This window comes from Pteropus medius, unplaced genomic scaffold, assembly GCF_902729225.1.
Source record: "Pteropus medius unplaced genomic scaffold, Ma_sr-lr_union100, whole genome shotgun sequence".
Taxonomy (NCBI): Eukaryota; Metazoa; Chordata; class Mammalia; order Chiroptera; family Pteropodidae; genus Pteropus; species Pteropus medius.
The window spans coordinates 6,094,139-6,115,200 of NW_024340692.1; the positions used below are offsets into that span (position 1 = coordinate 6,094,139).

The 21,062-nt window shown below is 34.3% G+C and overlaps 1 pseudogene; it reads right to left on the reverse strand.

Annotated features, from left to right (window-relative positions):
* Positions 1 to 20,731: 20,731 nt before the first annotated feature.
* On the reverse strand, positions 20,732 to 20,850 carry LOC120599330 (uncharacterized; annotated as a pseudogene).
* Between the last annotated feature and the right edge of the window lie 212 nt (positions 20,851 to 21,062).

Below are 21,062 nucleotides of genomic sequence, written 5' to 3' on the forward strand. Positions count from 1 at the left end.
TAAGGGTAAGAGTTTATGTACTTAATTTATACTATTTTTATAAATGAAAAAAAAAATCAAAGACCTGTCCTTTAGAGTTAACTAGTCTTTCCATTTTCAGAAATTTTACAGGAATTGAAAGCACAGACTTTTAAATTTATTCTGCTAAAGTCTTCAGAGACACCACACACACACACACACATACACACACACACACACACACACACACACACACACACACCCTCAAATTAGGCTGGGTGGAATATATTCTGACTCAGAATTATATGAAAGAACAAAGCTGGGGAAGTTTACTTCTATCCTAAACTTTGTTTATTCTTTCTCTCTGAGAACATCATCCACCAACCTCCAGTGTTTCTCTGCTAACTTTTATTATCGTTTTTCTAAGCAATTACACATCCTGTTGAGACAATTTCCTTTATTAATGCTTTTGGGGAAAAAATAGTGTAAGATATGTCACACCTGCTTCCTTGAGTTAAATCAGGATGCAGCTGTTCCATCTCCAGTGATAAGTTGTGGCCAAGAAATTTCAGATTCAACTGGACAGTCAGTCACCTTTACTCATACACAAATGCAACACTGTTTGCTTGACTATTGTAGTGGTTCATAACCTTAAATAAACAGGGTTGAATACTGAAGGATTTCTTTTTTTCTTTTTTTATTGAGAAAAACATTTATATACAAAAAGTTCATTTACAAATTTGAACAAATGTGTACAGTTGTATAATGTCCACCAGTATCAAGATATAGAAGTTTCATCCTACAAAAGTTTTCCTCATGCCCCTTTTCAGTCAATCCCCTTCTTCTATCTCCAGTCACTAGAAACCACTGATCTATTTTCTTCTTATAGTTTCGACGTTTCCAGAATATTGTATAACGAAATTATATAGTATGTCTTTTGTGTCTAGCTTTTTAACTTAGCGTAATACTTTCAAAATTCACCCACTTTGTTGCTTATATCAAGAGTTTGTTTCTTTTTATTGTTGAATAGTATTCCATTTATGGGTAAATCACAACTTGTTTATCCATTCACCTGCTGAAGGATATTTGGGTTGTTTAGAGTTTGGGGCATTTACAAGACTTAAGCTGCTACATTGATTCACACACAGGTCATTGTGTGACACATTGGGTTTTCCTGAATGCTTTCAATTCTCTTGGTTATATACCCAGCTTATATAGTAAATGTATGTTTACTTTTATATTTTAAAAATACCAAACTGTTTTTCAAAGTGACCATACTATTTTGCATTCCCCCTAGCAATGAATGAGAGGTTGTTTTTCCTCATCCTTACTAAAATTCGGTATGATCGGTCTTTTTACATTAGCAATTCTAGTGTTTGGATAGTAGCATCTCAAAATGGTTTTAAAAAATTGCATTTTCCTAATGATTAAAGACGAGGAACAACTTTTATGTATTTATTTGCCATTCTTAAATCTTTTGGGGGTTGTTTGCCTTCTTATTAAATTTTAAAAGTTACGGTTTTTTCCTTAATGTTTTATAGTTTTAGCTCTTTTGTTTAGGGGTATGCTCTATTTTGAGTTAATTTTTGTACATGGTAAGAGTTGAGGTTCATTCTTTTTGCAAATGGATATCCTCCAGTATTGAGCTACCATTACCTTGGGCTAGTGTGGAGGTTGGGGTGTTTATCAGTGATTTTGTGTTACCCTTTCCTTTGGCCCTGCATAGCCGCATCTAAAAAGTTGCTTCCTCCATGCTGTTGCCCCTCCCCTCGTGAACAATGATGTTTCTTGTTCTTTGGCTCAAGGTTTACAGGGGCAATAGGAATGATTTCTCATTTCTTCTACTCCACCTTCAATCTTAGGCCAGTCCTGTCCACCTGAGCCTCACGGGTAGCATTTTCTCAGCATTCCTGCCTGTCTCTCAATGTACTTGGAGAATGCAAGCAGCTTTCTCACTTCCATGACTAGTATCAAGTAAACTCTGCCACTTATAGTTGGGAAATCTTGGGTGTGAGCAAGATTCTCTTCCTTCCTATTTGGTAGAGAATACTGAATACTGAATACTGCCTTGAAAGGGAAAGAATTCTATGCACAAATGGTTTTTTTTCCCTACTCCCTCAGCTGTAGCTGATCATTGCAGAGGATGGGGGATGGAAGGGTATCCTGTCCCAACCCAGAAGAAGTCAGCTTTGCCTCAATGCAAAGAAAGGTCAGCTCTGGGACATAGGTATGTTTTTCTTCTTCTCCAGCAGCAGGTAGCTTTTACTTCATATTTAAAAAGGATTCCAGCACAGGGGTTTCATGCCTGTCTATAAGCAGCAGTCAATCATTCCCTATGTTCACAGAGATTCTGGACAATGGATGGGTTTCTGTAGATAGTCCTGTTCCACTCTCAATTTTTGGTAAATTTTGCATACTTGTGTTAATGAAGGAGGCGCACTGGTCACTTGCCTTGCCTCTAATTTTTCTTATGAATGCTTTCTGGAGACCCTTGAAAAACATTTCACAAGTGGATATAGATTCCACATATCTGGGGTTCCCAGAGATTCTTAACTGTCAGTGTGGCCCTCAACTGGTCTTTAAGATTCATTGCAGTTGCAAGAGATAAAGGAAGGTTCACTTCTCTGGGCAGCTTTATGTCTCATGTCCTTTGTCCTTCTGTCTCATGTTCTTCTCCTGCTCAGGGACTATTCTCCTCGGTCTATAGATGACCTGTTCTCATCTCATTGAATTTCTAATGCTTCTTTGGCTTCACAGTTGGCTGCTTAGTACATCTAGTTTGGTTTTATCTTGCTCAGATTATAGAAACATTGTCCCCCTTTTTATCATGCGGTATGCTTGGAGTCTTGAAAGTCTGGTACTCATTTTTAGATAGATATTCAGAAAATGGACCAGTAAATAATCTTATAGGGGAGCTGGCTTTCAAGTTTTCAGGGACATATAGAAACACCTCTTTGGGAGAACTCATGCTTGTTGTTGTTTCATAAGTATGTGATAGCTCTTTTGGAAAAGGAGCTTATGCAATACAGTATGTACAATGGTGGTCTCTATAACTTATAGGTGCCAATTCTATCGTCCCTCAAGTGGTGTCCCACCTAATCAATCCAATATATAACAGATAAATAGGATTTATTTTTCCCTAAAGACCTGAATTGGGGCGTTCTTCTTTAATAGTACCTTCTCTTCTTATAGGAATTTTCATGATTAGACAGATATTGGTGGCCTTGAGAATAATTATTTAGGATTGATTTCTATAATAATGCTTCGGAATACATTTTTATTACAAAAATGAGAAAAAAAGAGGAATTTTGTATATGGAATGCATCATACTCACTATTTTGCATGTTTATTTTAAGCATTTTTGTGTATCCCTTTGTTATAATTGGCTGAAGTCAACAAAGATAGCTTTCTACATTCAGCTGCTGCAATGTTCAGATAATTTAAATGAACTGTTAGGAATCAGAGACAGGATCAACGGTCTCTTTAAAAGGACAAAAAATTGCAACAGGATAGTTGCTGAACTTAATATTCCTCAGTTTAGAAATTAAGATGCAGTTGTCGTTTGCAGAAAATTACTGAGAAACTATTTCACATTATCTAATCTGTCCATTCATGTACATAAACCAATTAGTATGTTTTTCAAGTGTCTAAAGGTAGACAATCAGGAATCCCCTAAAATAATTTGTTAAACTGTGTCAGCCTTTAAATTTATCCCCATTGGCTCTATATGCAATAACATTAAATATAATGCTCAATTACATTAAACTTTTTATTCATTCATATTTGTATATTATGCATTATGTTGGCAGTAATTCAAACATAAATCATATATAAACTCTATATTCAATAGTTTATAATTCATTAAGAAAGAGATGTTATGAACCCAAATAATTATAAGACAAGTTAGAAAGTTTAAAGTTACATATGAAATCACTGAGAAACAATTGTTATGGGCCTTAGAAGTATGAAAGATTAATTCCAGCTGGGAAAACGAGGGAAGACATCATGGAAATGTAACACTTATATAGAGATAATGAAGAAAAGAATTCCAAGCAAAGCAAAGAACAGATTTGTGGCAGCTTTTGGAAATGGTTTTGGAACCAGAAAGACTTATTTCAAATGCTAGGTCTGAAATCAATGTCCTCAAAGATAGTTATACCATTTAAAATATATTGAGCACTTAGTGTCCATGGCACCCTGTCAACTCCTTTTAACACATGTGATTTGTCCATACTCCTATATAAGGCCAATACTCCCACTAGTGCACTGAACTCCACATCCAGCTTACTTTCTCACTCAAAACAGTGCTCTTAAAATTGTCCCCTTTCTTGTCATAATTATTTTTTTCTTTCTTTTCCTCTGCATTGTTCCTAGTGCCAAATACGCTACAATCTCTCCCATATTAAAGCAAACACAAACAATAAGCAAAAACAAAACAAAACAAACAAACAAAAAAAAACTCTTCTGTATCAGTTTGGTTTCACTGCACCCCCAAAATTCAGTGGCTCAAAACAACAGCCATGTTGTTAGCTCACAGTTCTGTGGATTGGCAATTTAGGTTGGGCTCAATTGGTCAGTTCTGCCCTTTACTGGGTTCATTCATGCATCATGGTTAACTGTCATTTGGCTAGGTGATTCTGCATCTGGTGGTTGATTGTGTGTACTCTGAGTGACAGAGAATGTAAAATATAAAATGTAAAATATCTCAATAACTTCTTATATTGATTACATATTAAAATCATAATATATTGGACATATTGAGTTAATATAATATTTAGTTTATAAGTGACATGGGATAATATATCATGTAGTATCATATCATAATGGGTTAATACATAAAATAAATAATTTAAATCAATTTCACCTGTTTCTCTTTACTTTTTAAAAATGTGGCTACTAGAAAAATGTCTATTACATATATGGCTTTCATTATATTTCTATTAAACAGCACTGATCTAGGGTCTGCTGTTCAGTGTTCTCTTTCACCAGCAGGATTCACAACACCTGGGAGCTGATTAGAAATGCAGAATGTCAGTGCTTCTCAGATCAGCATCCACATTGTAACAGATTCCCAAGTAGTTTGTATGCAGATTAAAATTTAAGAATCACTGATGTAGGGACATAAAAGATTGTGATAGTTATGTTACAAGAGAGATAGGAGAGTGAGAATAATCTACACTCAGGAATTAATTAAGTGGTATTGTTACTGAATTGAATTTTTTCTAAAGCATAAAGCCTCAAATCTATTTGTGTAGCACTGTTCTTAGTGCTTTAAATGGATTAGCTTATTTATTGGGGTACAGTGGAGAAATATAGTTGAACTGACAGAAAGCATACAGAAAAATTTACATGAAAATTTACATTTAGAAAATAAATATTGTAAATTTCTTAAATTCTTTTTAAAGTTGGTGGTCATAATTAAAACACTGAGCGACACATATGATGTATTGCAATGCAGGTGACATAATGATGAGGGAAAGGAAAGTGATTATTAAATAAAAGATGGTAAGACAGAAATGTTTTCTTAATAGCAGAATAAAAAGTCAAATAGTAGTCTTATAGAAGATATTTAAAATAACAAACCATTTCCTAGATTGTTCAGAAGGTGGCATTGAAAATTCTACAAAGTAAAACAGGGATAATCTGCAATTATTTACACTGCCATTTCCCTCAGGCAGTGCTATAAAATTGGATAAAAATGCACTGCAAAATATAAATTGAAAGTTACGTTTTTGAACTTTTCTCTGTTGTTCTAGTCTAAAGGCGTGTATAAAAGATATATCCTTTAGAAAAGAGAACCAGGTGATATAAAAATTCCAGAGGAGGGCAGCAAAGATAAAAAGACAGAATTAACTCACACGGGAAGAACAAATTCTTATTTCACAAATTCAAAAATTTTCACAATAGTAAGTATCTCCATGGTGGAGCATCGATTAGCTTTAAATTATTATTTTGTTTTCCAAAATAAGAAAAAATGAAAGCACATGTAATCTGTCTTTCTTCATCTGTATCTTTCATATCTTTGAAAGTCCTATACTTGTTCATACTTCTAAAGATTATTACAATACAGTTATTCCAAATGAAAATTATAGTTTCACTTAGTTCTTTATTCAATAGATATTTATTGAGTGTTTATTATGTACTTACATTGTGTTAGGTGGTAGGGATATGATGTACACTTTCATGGAAAAATAATGCCTGATTTTGTAAAATTCGTAGCTGGTTAGTGAATTATTTTCTTTATAAATTGATCATTATACTCATGACAGTACCATCATTATTCACTTATATTCTGATATGAGTATGTAATAAAGCTGTGACTAGCAAATTAGAACTTGGATTTAACTCAATATACCCATGGGAAGCATGATTTGGGGACCATTTCATAATGGTAAAAATGAAAAAGTTTAAGAATGTGGTTTTATAAAAGATTTAACTTTGGTTTTGATTTATATCAGTGTCATTAGACAACAGACTGGTTATGGTAAAAAATGGACTAAATTAAAAACTTAATTTAACTTTGGTTTTGATTTATATCAGTGTCATTAGACAACAGACTGGTTATGGTAAAAAATGGACTAGATTAAAAACTTTGATAAGAGAGGCTGAATTTAACTAGGTGCCCAGTTCTAATTATCAAGCTCAATACTCAGAGACATCACAATTTCTTTTGAGCCTTAAGTTTGCGAGCGTATATGAAATTAAAAAGCTTGAATTAAATCATCCTGTATTTGTTTGACTATGCTTTTTCTGAATAACTGAAGACTGAATAGAGTCAAAATCTACTTTTTAAAGGGAAATTTGCAAAATATACACACACACATGTTTTTTAAATAAAGAACAGAGAATACAGTATAAGTTTTTATTATGGTACTCAATCCTTTCAAGAATGTGGCTCATTGCTGAGTTTCCAAACTCTTCTCCCACATTACCCTCTTTTTATGTTATTTATTTGCCTTATTGGGCCACTTGCTCAGAGCCTCAAACACTCAATGTATTCTCCTCTTTCCCATACTTTGCCTCAAGCTCTTTCTATACGCCTAAAATAACCTTGCCTCTCTTTTTTACCTTTTGAAATCATTTCTATCCTTTATGGCTAAGACCAAATGTCTCTGCTTCCACTATGGGTCATAGTAAGATTTTTTTACAAAATTATAATTGCTCCACAAATCAATCCTTCTCTATGTTCCCAGGTCAGCTGCCTGGTCCTTTCAACATGGGGTTTAATTAATTAGATTTTGGTGGAAGGATCCTTATGTTCTTCATCTATGTATCATCGATTTACCTAACAGAATTTTCACTAAAAGTGTCTTGAAAAAATGAATAAATGCATGAGACATTATCATAATTCTTTAACCTGTCGTCTAGAGATCTGTTTTGTGAATGAAAATATTAGTTGCCTGTTTTGTAGGGCAATGTTGGATGCAGGGCAGAGAAAGCAGCAGGCGTTTAAGTGTTGGGGTCAGAGGAATCTGAGGTCACACCCTGGCACTATCATTTACTGGCAATAAGATCTAGCAAGGTATTGTTTGGACTCTATTTTCCTCGAATACAAAACAAGGATCATACATCTTTTATGTTAGGCTTATTGTGAATGTTAGAAATAAATATACAAAATTCTAGCAATAATGATTGTTATATTAAGGTTGATTATCTAAAGAATAACGTGCTCTGGATAATAGAATGTTCCTGTTAATTGAGAATTGTGAATTTTCAAAAAAAAAGAAATAGAATAAAGGCTTAGTTTTCAAAAGGTTGCCTCTAGAAATACATTTGAATAAGTAAGTCCATTAATCTTGCAGAGAGGAAAAAACACGTTCTTTTGGGGGTAGGCTGGTATCATCTGAACTATCGGTTGCAGCCCATTGATTGGTGAAACAAACTTTGGGTTAAGAGAAGCATTAACATAATAGATTAGCATTTAAAAGAAAATATTATTGTGCATTTCACTTAATAATAATAATTTTATGGACAGTATAGTTAAATTATATGCAAATTCATGTGAGAGTTTTGGATAGATAAATAAAATGAGTTCTTTATTGGGCATCATGGTCAAAATGTTTGCAGAACACTTTTCTGCAGGCTATCATAAAAAAGGTACGTACTTACTAGGTACTTTCTCCTAGAAATGACCATTAGAGAAGAAAGGGTTAAGCAGCTCTGGCTGGTTAAGGCATTAGCTGGTAGGGAGTTGCCAGCAATATTTAAAATCCCAAGAGTTTCCAAGATAAAAATACATGATGCACAATTCAGTTTTTTTTTTTTCTGTTTTTGATGATTCACTGACCTTGTATAAACTTTGTGAACCACATAGTTATTATCATTATTATCAATTATTAGTATACAGCAGTGTTTTGGGATGATCCAGCTAATAGTGTGCTTTAGTTAATAAAAGACTCAAGAGTTTCCTATACATGGGTGTAAGCCAGGTTAAAATAAAAGGATTATTCTTTTCTCCAAAGTTTACAGAGGGTGTGTTCTATGCCTGTGAATACAGAGAAGGGAATTAGTTAAAATGAGTATCCAGTTTTGCTTCAAAAAATTTGAAAATATCAGATAATGAAAGAATAGAAGGCTCATCGTAGTCCAGAGGTTCTTAATTAGGGGTTCATGAGCCACATTCAATTATACATATTTTTTTTCTTTTGATATTTTTCTCATTTTGGTGAAAATATTTTTTGAAATAAACTAACATCAAATCATGCTACAGAAACAACTTTTTACTCAAACAATTGCAGTGTGCTAGGAGAAGTTACTCTATATTTGGATAGTTGTAATTATCATATTAAGATGCTACAATATGTACTGTAGATTTTGGTTTATAGGATAAGTAAAATATATCCTGACATTATGCTTGTGGACATCTATTTTTATTTGCATTTTATCACCTTAATTAGAAAGCATTTAAAAGAGAAATAAGAAAAACTCACATACTCTATCACTGAAAACATTGATAAACATATAAGGTAAGTTTCTTGGCAATGGGGAAAAAAGCCAATGAACCTGCTCGTTGCCAATTCTTCTATGGCCTTCTTTTAAACTATAAAAGATTGCTCATGTCTCTAAGTGAAGCCAGCTTCTAATTTTCATCTGCTATGTGCGTTCTAATGTCATTAAGGAAGAATTTCTATTTTTTTGTACATCTCTTTGGGAATATTGAAATGTTTTCAAATGGTGTAAAGTTCCTTTGCCAAACAAAATCTTGTCTGGATGAAACTTGGTATTTTGTGCATGATGTGGAACCTTAAGAGCTTGCTGTTAAGCCTTTATTCTTCATGACTTTTGTGATGAAAAAATTTCTCTCACTATTGTGATTTAAGATTTTTCTACATCCATATACATTTAATAAAGACAATACTGCTGGCAGTCCTGATATAAGCCTCTTCTCCTTCTAAAGAAGTTGCTGATAATATGAGAACTTGTCCCAAAAATCATCATCTTGTCATTAAATGGGACAAAAACACCCCCAAAAGAGTTCTTATCTAATTCACAGTTTACTGACTTCTTATGGGCTATATCTTGATATGCTTCACTGATCTTTGAGCAGAAGTTGCGCTCTTTGAATCTCACAAAATATCTCTGAATAATTTGACAAGAATTATTTCATTCATAACATGGCATATGTACAGATTCAGGTTTATCAATGCATTTAATACTTTTATATGAAGAGATAAATATTTCATTTGAGGGTCCTACAATCAGTGTTACGGATGTTTCTAATACACTGAGATGTCTTTTGCCAAGCAGATACATTGCGTAAAGAGATTAGAAGATAGTTGTGTGAGATTTCCCTTCTTGGCTGGCTCAGAGGGAGAACATGCCTTGCCTATTTTTTGCCTGTAGAAATCTGCAGATATCTAGAAACAGGAAGCACACTTGAGACCTTCTTCTGATCAGAAGACCTCAGGTTCAAAATATGAATTGTTCACTTCTTCATTGACATGGCAAACATTAAAGAGGCAAATGTCATGAAAGACTCCATTGCAAGGTCACCAAGCGCAGTCATATGTAGTGGCCTTATCTCATTAATTTAAGCCAAAGACAATTAATTTACTTCAAACAGTTTTGGAGAATTCTGGGGTTCCTTGACTCAGCCTTCTTTACATGGTAAAGTAAACTGTAATAGACCCACTTCTCTTCCCCTTATGTATTTTTGTGGGCACAGACATTGGAGACTCATGGACATCAACTTAAAAAACAAGATTAACCAAACATAAACAGTGATATAAAAGACAACATACATATTTCCATGTAAAAGGCCATGCTATACTTTGCACTCCCTTTTCAAGTTCTAAAATTTTATCCCTAACCTACACATTTTTGGTTTGCCAGATACATGCAGACAACCAGTAGCTAACCAGTAGCTAATAACTACCCAACAAATAAAATGCTTCAGAGAATTTTGATTAAAAAAAAAAATTGTGTAGTAAATTATATAAAGAGGCTAAATTATAGTGATATATTTTCAGAAACATCTCTTTTTCTTTAAAAAAGTGACCAGCCTTAAGAAAGAGAATTTAGTGGACTTGAACTACAAAGCTGCTTTTTCTATCTAGAGCCTTCAAGCTTGAGGGATCTTGTTATATAGTAAAAAATAGTTCTATGTAAAATAGCATATAGAAATTTCACACATTTTATTATAATTTTAAGTGTCTGATATTAGAGATGCATTGGTAGATTGATTGCAAAAATGACCCCACTCCCTATATGCATGCTATTTGCAGTTTAAATTTGCAGCTTTACCCATATAAAGGTGAGATCCATTTCCATACCCCTGGAGTCTAGACCAGCCTGAATGGTTACAAGAGAGAGAAATGAAATGAATCTCTCTTGATTAAGTCAATGTTTTAACGAGAGCCGACTACACTGCATTCTAAATAATGTATAGCATTTTCATAGAAAAATAATCCTAAAACTCTAAAAGAAATAGACATTCCAAATTAAAGGTGTAGAAATTGTGGTAGCGATTCATTGATTTATTTAGAGGTGTAGGGTAGAAATCAATATCAACTCTAATTAGAAACTTAAAAAAAAAACATAATTTATGTTAACTCTTTACTAAATATAAACCACTATGCTGGGATTATATACACAATATGTCATTTAATCATTACGATAACCTCGAAAGGTAGGTGTTATTATATATATGTTTATAGATGAAACTGATGGGGCTCAAGATGTTCAGATTTTGTAAGAAAGCACTGCAAGAAAGTGCTGGAGCTACAAGTCCAATTCTATGAGCATTTCTCAAAGTATATTTATCCACTCTCTGTTCTTTAGATTGATACATACTCTCCCTCTAGAGGTCTTTGAAAATTTAAAATGGAAGTAGTTCATTAACCATTTGACAAATATATCCTATCCTTCCTGCTCCAGAATGAAGTTCTGCAGAAGCGATGTGATTTAAAACCCTGAGCGGTAGATGGAATAACTATCAAGTTGAAGTCTAATCCCAAATTAGGATTTAGATTTCCAAGGTAAATTATTCAATCAGTCTGAACCTGAACCTGTTGGTCTAGTTCCTGCTGTAAAATAACTCCAATAATAAGCTGCCTAAATGAGCTACAAAAGCATTGGCAATAAGTAGAATTTGGTTACCCCAGACAGAATCTCCTGTCATCTGAGCAGTCTGGAGTCAAAAGCAAAATCTAAATCCAAAAAACACATACATAGTTCAGATTCAATAATTCCACAGATGTTGTTACAAAACGGATTCAAAATTCGAATGTCTATTTTTCCTGGCTAGGAAGAAGAGAAGTTATTCAAGAAGTTTAACAAAAACAACAAAAACTTAAACTTACAGTCCCAAGGCATTTACATGCGTACATGTGTGCGTATGTGTGTGTATACATGTATATATAACCTAGGGAATCCCTTGGATCCAAGTAAACTATGATCGATCAGGCTGAAATCCATACTAATTGAAGAAATTATTTAAATTTTTCCCCCATATACCTACCCCTCCCACCTCTGGTAACCACTAGTCCATTGTCTATGTCCATGAGTCTCTGTTTGTTTGTCCTGTTCATTTGCTGCTTTTGGTTTATATCGCACATATAAGTGATATCATGTGATTTTCAACTTTTTCTGTCTGGCTCATTTCGCTTAGTATGATTATCTTGAGGTCCATCCATATTGTCGCAAATGGCAGTATTTCATCTCTTCTTATGGCTAAGTAATATTTCATTGTATATGTGCACCACAGCTTCTTTAACCAATCATCTGTTGTAAGATGCTTCGGTTGCTTCCATGTCCTGGTCACTGTGAATAATGCTGCTATGAACATTGGGTGTGCAAAGATCTTTTCAGATATGAGTTTTCAAGTCTTTGGAGTAAATATTCAGTAAAAGGATTGCTGGATCATATGGTAGATCAATTCTTAGTTTTTTGAGGGAACTCCATACTGTTTTTCGTAGTGGCTGTACCAATTTGCAGTCCCACCAGTAGTGTATGAGGGTATCTATTTCTCCACATGCTCTCCAGCATTTGTTATTTGTTCTGTTGATTATAGCTATTCTAACAGATGTGGGATGGTATCTCATTGTGGTTTTGATTTGCATTTCCCTGATAGTTAGCAATGTCGAGCATCTTTTCATATATTTGTTGTCCATTTGTATGTCCTCTAGGGAGAAGTCTCTGTTCAGGTCCTCTGCCTATTTTTTGATTGGATCGTTTATTTTTTGTTGTTATTGAGTTATATGAGTTCTTTGTATATTTTGGATATTAGGCCCTTATCAGAGGCATTGCTTGCAAATATATTTTCCCATTTGAATGGTTGTCTCTTTACCTTGTTGATGGTTTCTTTTGCTGAGCAGAAGCTTTTTAGTTTGATGTAGTCCCCTTCATTTAATTTTGCTTTTACTTCCCTTGCCTTTGAGGTCAAATTCATAAAATCTTTTTAAATTCAAGGTCTTTGAGTTTCATTCCTGTTTTCTTCAATGCATTTTATTGTTTCAGGTCTTATATTCAGGTTCTTAATCCATTTTGAGTTAATTTTAGTATGTGGTGATAGATAATAGTCTCGTTTCATTCTTTTGCAGGTGACTTTCCAGTTTTCCCAGCACCATTTATTGAAGAGGCTTTCCTTTCTCCACTGTATGTTTTTGGCCTTTTTGTTGAAAATTCTTTGCCCATATAAATATGAGTTTACTTCTGGAGTCTCGATTCTGTTCCACTGGTTCATGTGTCTGTTTTGCTGCCCATACCATGCTGTTTTGATTACTGTCACTTTGTAATATAATTTGAAGTCAGGCAGAGTGATGCCTCTAGCCTCATTCTTTTTTCTCAGGATGGCTTTGGCATTCAGGGCCTTTTGCGCTTCCATACAAATCTGTTTATTTTTTGTCCCATTTCTTTAAAAAATGTCAATGGAATTTTGATGGGGATTGCATTATATCTGTATAAAGCTTTAGGTAATAAGGTCATTTTAACTATGTTGATTCTTCCAATCGAAGAACACGGAATATCTTTCCATTTCTTTGTATCATCTATTTCTTTTAACAGAGTCTTACAGTTTTCATTATATAGGTCCTTCACATGTTTTGTTAAATTTATTCCCAGATATTTTATTCTTTTTGTTGCAGTTGCAAAAGGAATTATTTTTTCAACTTCTTTTTCTGACACTTTTTTGTTAAAGTATAGAAATGCTATGGCTTTTCGAATGTTGATTTTGTATGCAGAGACTTTACTGTATTTGCTTATTGTTTCTAGTAATGTTCTTATGGAGTCTTTAGGGTTTTCTATATAGAGAATCATGTCATCTGCAAATAGTGACAGTGTAACTTTTTTGTTTTCTATTTAGATGCCTTTTATATCCTTCTCTTGTCTGATTGCACTTGCTAGGACTTCCAATGTTATATTGAATAAGAGTGGCGATAGTGGATAGCCTTGCCTTGTTCCTGAACTTAGAGGGAAGGTTTTTAGTTTTTCACCATTAAATATAATGTTGGCTGAGGGTTTATCATAGATGTTAGGTATTTTCTTTCTATACCGATTTTGTTAGGTGTTTTGATCATAAATGGATGCTGTATCTTGTCGAAGGCTTTTTCTGCGCCTATTGATATGATCATATGATTCTTATTTTTTAATTTGTTTATGTGATGTATCACATTAAGCAATTTGTGTATGTTGAACCATCCCTGTGCCCCTGGGATGAAGCCCCCTTGATCGTGGTGTATAATCTTTTTAATATGTTGCTGTATTTGGTTTGCTAGTATCTTATTTAGGATTTTTGCATCTATGTTCATGAGAGATATCGGTCTGTAGTTTTCTTTTTTTGTGTTATCTTTATCAGGTTTTGGTATGAGGGTGATATTGGCTTCATAAAATGAGTTGGAAAGTGTTGCCTCCTCTTTGATTTTTTGAAAGAATTTGAGGAGAATAGGTATTAAATCTTCTTTGAATGTTTAGTAGAATTTGCTGGTGTAGCCTTCTGGTCCTGAGCTTTTACTTTTTGGTAGGTTTTTGATGATTGTTTCCATTTCCATACTGCTGATTAGTCTATTTAGATTTTCCAGTTCTTTTTGATTCGGTCTGGAAAGGTTGTATTTTTCTAAGTACTGGACCATTTCTTCTAGGTTATTAAATTTGGTATTATATACTTTTTCATAGTATTCTCGTATGAGCCTTTGTATTTCTGCAGTGTCTGTTGAAATTTCCCCTCTTTCATCTCTGATTTTGTTTATTTGTGTCCTTTCTCTTTTTTCTTTAGTGAGTCTAGCCAGGGGGTTGTCAATTTTATTAATCTTTTCAAAGAACCAGCTCTTCGTTGCATTTATTTTTTCTATTTTTTTTTTGTTTGTTTGTTTTCAATTTCATTTAGTACTGCTCCAGTTTTGATTATTTCTTTCCTTCTGCCAACTTTAGACTTCATTTGTTCTTCCTTTTCTAGTTTTTTAAGATGAAGCATTAGGTTGTTTATTTGCGCTCATTATTATTTTTGGAGGTAGGCCTATAATGATATGAACTTTCCTCTTATGACCGCTTTTGCTGTGTCTCAAAAGTTTTGATATATTGTACTATCATTATCATTTGTTTCTATGTATCTCTTGATCTCTCTTTTTATTTCTTCAGTAGCATGTTGTTTAATCTCCATGTATTTGTGCTTTCTTTTTATAGTTGATCTCTAGTTTCAAATCATTATGATCAGAGAATATGATTGGTATGATTTCAACTCTCTTATATTTGTTGAGGCTATCTCTGTGTCCCAGTATGTGGTCAATTCTTGAGAATGTTCCCTGTGCACTAGAGAAGAATGTATAAGCAGCTCTTTTGCGTGAAAGGCTCTGTAAATGTCAATTATGTCCAGTTGGTCTAATGTGTCATTTAAGGATGTTATTTCTTTATTGATTTTCTGTTTGGATAATCTGTCCATATCGACAGTGAGGTATTTAGGTCCCCTACCATGATAGTGTTTTGGCCTGTTTCTCCCTTTAGTTCTGTTAGTAATTGCTTTATATATTTCATGGCTCCCTGATTGGGAACATAGATATTAATAAGTGTTATGTCTTCTTGGTGCATGATTCCCTTTATCATTGTGAGTATCTTTCTTTACCTTTTTCATTTTGAAGTCTATTTAGTCTGATGTTAGTACCGCTACTCCTGCTTTTCTCTGAATGCCATTTGCTTGAAATATCGTTTTTCACCCTTTTACTTTGAGTCTACATTTGTCTCTGGAGCTGAGATGTGTCTCCTGGAAGCAGCATATGGTTGGGTTTTGTTTTTTGATCCATCTGCAGCTCTGTGCCTTTCTATGGGTGAGTTCAGTCCATTTACATTTAGGGTAATTACTGAAATATGAGGTCTTCTTATAACCATTTTATTTTTTGTTTTCTGGTAACTCAGTGTTTCCATTGCTTCCTTGTCCTTGTGTTTCTGTCTTCTTTATTTTGGTTTGCTTTTGTGGGTTTTCCCTCTGGTCCCTCTGGTCCTTCTTGTTTTATGTTATATATTTCACTTCTGAATATCTGACGAATATGTAAAGAATAGTGTGTGTGTGTGTGTATATATATATATATATATATATATATATATATATATATATATATACAGTCGTCCCTTTTCTTCTGCACATGTCTTATCTCCATTCCCCTTTGCGAATTTTGATCTTTGAATTCTCCTCTTTTCAGTCACTGTTGTCTCAATTTATCTCTATGGATGCTGAACATTCATTACTATCTTGCTATAGCAAATCTCTTCTTATTTTTAAGCTTTTAATGCCTTGTTCCTAGTAATGGTTGCACTCTTCTGCTTCTATCCACCTGCTAATCTCCTTACCCCTAATTATATATCATTTTTAGTCATTTTGTTTTAGGTGAGCTGACCTTTTTCGGTATTTCCTGTAGTGCAGGCCTCATAGTAGAGAATTCCCTCAATTTTTGTATGTCTGGAAAGGTCTTAATTTCTCCTTTGTATCTAAAGGAGAGCTTAGCTGGATACATTATTCTTGGCTGGTAGTTCCTTTCATTTAATAGTTTGAATATTTGATTTCACTCCTTTCTGGCTTGTAAGGTTTGTGCTGAGAAGTCCGACAATAATCTAAGGGATTTTCCTTTATAGGTTACTGTCTTCTTTTCCTGGCTGCCCTGAGAATTATGTCTTTGTTGTTGATTTTTGGGTTGAGATAAATGGGTGTTCTGTTGACTTCTTGAATTCCAAGCTCCAGCTCATTCCTTAGATTTGGGAAATTCTCATCAATTATTTGTCTGAAAATGCTTTCTGATCCCTTTTCCTCTCCTTCGGTAATGCTCATTATTCTTATGTTTCCTCTCCTGATGGTATCAGCTGGTTCTCGTATTTCTCTTTCATTGTTTTTCATTCTTCGGTTTCTCTATTCTTCCTGATTTATTTCTAGATTTCTGTCTTCTATATCACTGATTCTTTCCTCCATTTGGTCGACTCTATTTCCCAAGCTTGTTATTTCATTTTTCAACTCTTGCAGTGCATTCTTTACCTCCAGAAGGTCTGTTTGGTTCTTTTTGAGGGTTTCAATTTCCTTGCTAAAGAATTCATTCTGCTCATTTAGTTATTTTTTTAGTTCCTGAAATTGTTGATATGATTTGTTTCAGAACTCACTGAGTTTTTTCAGAAGTACCATCCTGAATTTTCTGTCATTTAAGTTGCATATTTCTATGTCTGTAAGCTTATTTTTTGGAGATTTTTCTCTTCCTTGTCACATTGGTTGTTCATGGTGTTTAATGGACTTTTTCTCCAGCTGAGCATTAATGGAAGTGTATTCTGATTTTTTTTTTCCAGAAAGATTTATTATATAATGGACCCTAGCCTGTTGCCAAGAAGGTGCTTTTCTTTTGGTTTCCAGTAGGTGGCATCTAAGCCTCTTGGATCTCTGCTTTATATAAATTCTTAATAATGTCTATTTTTTTCTTCTATGTATAATCATGCTTGCTACCCTCAGTCTTAGTTCCTGTCAGTGTCAGTGACAATTTCGGTAGCCTTTGCTCAGATTCCTGTGGGGCTCCACAGAAATTCATCTCAGAGGGTATGGGAGGAGGGGCCCTCTGGTTTGGGGGATGGGGGATATGTCTCAGCTTCGGTTTTGCAACTGCAGCTGGTAAAAATAAACTGATGTTTCTCTGCTGTCTCTGTTTTTCTGTCGTCCCTGTTTCTCTACTTTCTGCCCTGATGACTGGGCACTGCCACTGGACTAGTGGAGCTCACAGTACGCCCAGGCAGGGCTGTTCAGGGAAGTTGCTGCACCTTCTCCCCTCCCCTTCACCCTACAGAGAGCTCTGGCTGCGAGAGGCAGCCTCTTTGTTTTTCCCAGTCCATTGCCCGACACCCAGAGTTCTGACCTGTGGTAACTCTTAAGCTCAGATCCCATGTTCAGAAGTGCTGTATGCAGTTTGGGTGTTTTTTGTTGAGTTTTAGATGTTCAGCTTATTGCTGTTTCAAGGGGAGAGAGCCAGGGACATCTCTCACTATGCCATGTTTCTGACACAGAATTATTTTAATCCAAATTTTTCACCTATTCAAAATTCAGTTTTTTTTCTTATTCTTTTATTTGACAACTATTTATTGAGCTCCTAGATGCTGAGAATACTTTAGTGAACAATACAGGCAGGAATCCTAGCCCTCATGAAACTTGCATTCTAGTGGAGGTGATATGCAACACAGTTAATAAAATACTTGGTGGAGTTGGGCAGATTGTGATAAATAACATGGAGAGAAAATAAAACAGGGAAGAGGAGATTGCAACTTTGACTAATGTGGCTAGAAAAGGCTTCATTGAGAAGGTGACATCTAAACAAAAACCTAAAGGAGGTGAGAGAGCAAGCTGTATACATATCTGCTGGAAGAATTCTCCAGGCAGAGGTAAGAGCACATCCAAATGCTCTGTGGTGTATGTGCTTGGTAGCATGAATAGCAAGGAGGTCATTATGGCTGGGATGGAGCAAGTGCTGTTAAGAGCAGTGAGAGATGATGTCAAGGTAAGCTGGGTCATGTGGGGACTTGTAGGCCATCGTAAAATATTTGTCTTTTAGTCAAGTATGATTTTGAGTAGAGGAATGAAATGATCTGATGTATCTTTTAAAATGATCTCTGCCTGCTTTGTTAAGAAAAAACTGTAGTTAAGACTGGTAAAATTAGCAAACCAGTAAGAAAGCTACTGTGATAATCCAGGTGAGAGGTAACAGACAAGGTCGATAGCAGTATAACATGGTGAGAAGTGTTTGAATTTTATATATATTTTGTGTATTGAGCATTTAGTTTTTGCTGATGGATATCTACAAGTGATCACCAAGGTAGGGAGTGAATATGGAGAACAGTAAAGTTTTAAGAACTGAGCGTTGGGCCATTGCAATGTGAAAAGATGAGAAGGAATCTTCAGAGTAGACTAGAGAGTAGGAGTCATTTGGATTGAAGTAAAACCAGGGCAATGATTGTTTTAGAAGTCAGGTGAAAAAAGTTTTTCAAGGAGGAATGAATGACCAACTATGTCAAATGCTGCTGCTGATAAAGAAGATTGAGAATAGACCATTGGACCATTAGTGATACTGAAGGTCAAGAGCAGTTTATGTAAAATGGTTAGGAACAAGAGCAATTAGTTCTTGATCATGTGAACAGGTCTCTGTGGCTAGCTCTCAGGCCGACAAAGAAAGGAGACCTTTGATTTATCTACTCTCTCAGTACATGAATATAATAGGAATTTCAGGAAATGTCTTTCGCATCAATGTACTTAAAAACCATTTCATTGAGAATGGTGAAATAAGTGCAAGGAAGAATTCAAATGCAAAAGACAGGAAGTTCCAAGCCAGCAAAGACTGTTTGAAAAGTACTTTTAAAAGTTGTAGAGTTTGGAAAACATTAATGATACGACATATGTTTCAGTGGGCCTTAACTTTCTGGGAAATATTGAAGATTCTGATTGAAGAGATAGGTGAATTAGAAATGAGGTTTTAATTCTGAAAGAAAAAATATTTTGTTAGTTTATTTAATTTCTGATGGGAGATGACATATAGACTATTTGTTAATGTTTTACTTTTCATGTATGGAAGTAATTCCACAGCTCTGGCCACTGGTTTTCCAGAGTATAATTTATCAACCATATTTATTGCAATCATTTCTGGTACTTCCAAAAATGATAATTCCTGGGAATCTTATCTACTTTTGGAATCAGATTGTGGATAGAGTCCAGACAGAGGAACTTTAAATAGTCTTTATGGGGATTCTTAATGTTTGAGTACCATTCTCTTAGAGTGCTACGGAAATACCCAAATTCTCTTGCACAAGGAGCTTCTCAAATTTTGAACACAGTTCTGTTGACTCTTACCTCTTCATCCTGCGCCAGCTGAATTTTCATTCTCCCTGGACAAATATCCACAATCACTTCCACCTTAAATAAAATGATTCCATGTTCCTTTTCCCAATAAACTTATTAACTTTAAGATTATATTAAATAACATGGGAGTAAAGAGTATTTTAGTCTTTGTCATTCTCCAACTTCATTTTTTTAATTGAATAAGTTATTTTCATTTTTATATTATTTTTCTCATTTTTGTGAATAGTTTGTGTTTTATTTGTAAAACCCAAGTGGACAATAAAAATGATGTTTTATATATTTTATATTTGCAGGAAAGCAATATTATATATATTTTATTGAATGTGTTTCTCATAAAATGTAGTATGAGTAATGTACTGAATTCATTTATAAGAGAATTGGGAGAAAATGTTACCATAATCTTTTTCATATCAAAGCTCATTCCATTCTAAGTGTTCACATGCTTTCTCTGAGTTGAGAATTTACATGTCTAAGTAACTTCAAGAAATTTTCATTTCTTGATTGGTGGACATTAGTGGTTACATCCATGTGGGAATTTTGTTAACAGACATCTATTATATTTCTCTTAAATCTTAAAAAACTTGGATGTCAAAGATTTAAGACCCTTAAAGTCTACTTTTTTCTTTTTCAGCTGCAGATTACTTTTCAGTAAAATGTATATGGCTCATAATATCCATTTGGTGATGTAATGGAGTGCAATTTCATCATGTGGAAAAATGGAACATTATACACATTTATTTTTGCTTTATAGGGGCAGGTTGACATATAAATTTAAATAAAACTTGATATAAGATTATAACTTGAATTTTATTTGAATATAACATTAACCTATTTTTCTATTTGTTTATTTTTCATTTAATCTGGGAGAGCTATATATTAAAATTTATTTTATTTTTTAAGTGAGGCAACCCTTGGTTGACCTCACAGATTGCAAGGACCTTGTCAGCTTACAATCCCTTATTTTTTTATTTTTTACACCTATAGCACCTGGTCTTCCTAGGTGGTCTCCCATCCAAGTACTAACCAGGCTCGACCCTGCTTAGCTTCCGAGATCAAATGGGATCGGGCTTGTTCAGGGTAGCATGGCTGTAGACCATACATTTAATTTAAGAAAACCACATTTTACACAGAACGGTCTAGCCCATCTCTTCCAAACCCGATTTTTTTCTCTTCTGTACACTCCCTCCCCCTAGGTATTTGCCTCTGCCTTTTAAGGGAATATTTTCATTGAATTTTTAATGCTTGCTCCTTTCTTATCTATTTGTTCCTTAAACTTGGCTCTGCGTTTCATCCAAAAGCCACCTCA